This window comes from Tamandua tetradactyla, chromosome 4 (assembly GCF_023851605.1).
Source record: "Tamandua tetradactyla isolate mTamTet1 chromosome 4, mTamTet1.pri, whole genome shotgun sequence".
In the NCBI taxonomy this organism is placed as follows: Eukaryota; Metazoa; Chordata; class Mammalia; order Pilosa; family Myrmecophagidae; genus Tamandua; species Tamandua tetradactyla.
Genome location: NC_135330.1, coordinates 31436033 through 31439024, shown reverse-complemented (window position 1 = coordinate 31439024; position 2992 = coordinate 31436033).

The window sequence follows — 2992 nt, the reverse complement described above, 5'->3', positions numbered from 1 at the left end:
ACATCTGTGTAATGAGGTGGCTGGACTGGGTTATGTCAAAAATTATTTTCCAGCACCAAGTTTTATACATCTTTGATCAAAGATGAATTGCAAGGAAACTCAGATGGTAAACTAGGAATGCAAGGGCAAATATTATCATTTCTGTAGCAAAACATCATGGTTATTTGTAATTTGATGTTAAAGGCCAAGGCTATGGAAAAATTTTTGGAACAGTTTTTAGAGAGCTGAATTGTCTAGGGTAAACTTGTCTCGAATCAAAATCACAGTACTTGCGTTGTTATCTGAATCTGTCAGATTGATTTCTTTTCAATTCCTTTGAATCATCTGTCCAATGTCAATGAAACTTGCTAGAAGTTGTAGACTCCTCTACTTTCAATATACCCATTGAGGTTCTTAAGTCTTGGCAAAGATGTAAGAACCGTGTTAACATGTGCCATTGCCAATCTAGTAGAGCCTGGCTATACTGGTACCTCTCCTTGATAATAGAGGTGACATGAGGACCACTTGGTCTGGTCATGCAGAATAACCCACAAGAAAGCATCCCAGGCCCATTCCTTGTTGGCTAAGTCCCCTTCCAGCCCTCTAAATTCTTGTCAAGGAAGCCCTGACAAGTGGTAACTCCACTCAGCATGACAAAATAAGGCCATCTTCTGCCTCCTTGTGCTATTGGCAGACTTTCCCTTCCACCATGCAGGATTTCAGCTGCTCTCATTTGTCAGAACCTATAGCAGATGATCACACAGACTTGTAGCAGGTGGAATATAGAAGGGAACGTTGACTTGTAATCTGTGTCCCATTAGCAATGTGAGTGAAGGGAGTCTGTGTTGTGTTTCGTAGCTCCAGCTGCCCGTTATACTGTTTGAGGAAATGCAGCTCCTCTATCAAAGTTTGAGAAACCAAAAATTGGTTAGCTTAAAACACCAGAGTTATTGGTGCTCAGTACAATATGATGGTCAGTATTGAGACTCCAGCCTTGGGTGCCTTGATCAAATCATCAATGGTATCTCTAGAGGCTAATCAATATTTTCCTAAATGACGGAATGAAATATATGCAAATTTTCTTTTTGTCAAAACCCACATAATATATGCAAAGTAAGGCCCATTTGACACCGCTCATTACCCTAGTTCCCTGACCAGAAGAGATTATTATCAGTCGGTTTTTATAAACATATAACTTTATATAATAGTATGATGAGTGAGAGTGCAGCTAAATAGTCATTGGGCATCTCCCTGCAAAATCCTCTAAGGGACAGGGAACTGGAACCACGACCACCATCCCGCAATTCCCTCTTCAAGATATATAAGAAAGGAAGCAGAGTTGAGATTTGTTGGTTTAGGGAGAGAGTATTTTGTATTTTCCCTTCAATTTCCATGTCAGCTTCTTTAGCCTAATCCCTAGGGCAAATGAGAAAGGTTCCCAGAGAACCACTTTATAGTTTGAGAATATCTGCAAAAAGGGGAGACTAGTGTCTCATTCTATAATTAGACATCTACTTGGTTAGTGGACTTGTTGCTATTCCTTTCATACCTATTTGAGCAGGGTTAAAATAAAATTGGAGAGGGCAAAATGAAGCAGTTATATGCTATTTGCTTTGGTGAGATAATAGGAGTTTTCTATGCCTCAGGTGGACATAGAGGCAGTCTTTCACCATTACCTTGACCAAGATGGCTGACCTCCAGAAGAGGAGACCCTGCCAGCAAAACTGTGGTTTGAACTTCCCAAGATAGGAATAAAGAAGTGTGTCAGAAGAAGTCAAGTCATCTTTCATCCATTTCAGGAAGAACTCACCCATGCTCCCCAATGTGCCTGCTAATCCAATGATATCAAAAGCCAGCCAGTATCAGCCAAGAGAGGATCCCCAAAGGCACAGAGGCCCCTATTCTCACTTCCACTCTATTAGACTGAAGGAGAGAGATAGAGACATTGAGAAGAGAGACAAGGTGAAGCAAAAGAGCAGACCAGGCTCTCTCCTCACTTCAAGTCCTTCCAGCAAGGGAAAGATTGAACTCAGGAGAAGAAAAGGAATGGAATTGATTGTGTTTTAATAGGAATAAGTGGTCAGGATTAAACTGGAGTGTTTAATATGTAAAAGTGATGAGAAAGCTATGGGATGTGTTCTGCATATAATAAGAACTGAAAAGGGCAATTTGGCACAAAGGCATGATTGGAGAAAAAAAAGTAAAGCAATTACACATGTGTACCTCGAATAAATCAGAGTTTTCAATAAGCCAGTTATGTGAAGAAAGATATAGTGTTGTTTTGTGTTTTTAATGTTAATAATGTTATAATATATATGCATATCATTCTGTAACTTGCTTTTCTTACTCAATAATATACCTCAGAGATCTTCATATGTCAAAGTACTTGGATTTTGTTCTTATTTATAAGTGCTTTATAGCCTTTTTTTTTTTTTAACATGGGCAGGCACTGGGAATCCAACCCAGCTCTCTGGCATGGCAGGTGAGAACTCTGCCACTTAGCCACTGTGGCCCGCCCTCCATAGACTTTCATCTTACAAAATCCCTAGGGTTTATTTAGCCATTCTGTGTCTGTTGTAAAATAGCCACAGTTAGTCTGTGAGGAAGGGTGAGAGTATGTATATGTCTGTGAGGTTGGGTCATGTCTTGTAGACTAAGAAGTCTGGGATTGCTGACTCTCTGGTGCCTCTCTTTGGCTAGGTTCCAAGTATGTGGAGATGGGGCAAAGTGTCAGAACAGGATTCCTAAGGTGGCATTGTCTTCTCTTCATCCTCCCCACTATTGCTCCTAAGAAGTTCCATGTTAGTTTCCTAAGGCTGCCATAACAAAGTACCAAAAATTGGTTGGCTTAAAACAACAGATTTTTTTTTTTTTATCTCCTAGTTCTAGAGACTAGGATCCAAAATCAAATTGCCAGCATATTCATGTTCCCTCTGAAGGCTCTAGGGAAGAATCATTTCTTGCCTCTTCTTAGCTTCTGGTGGTTGCTGCAACCCTTGACATCCCTTGGTTT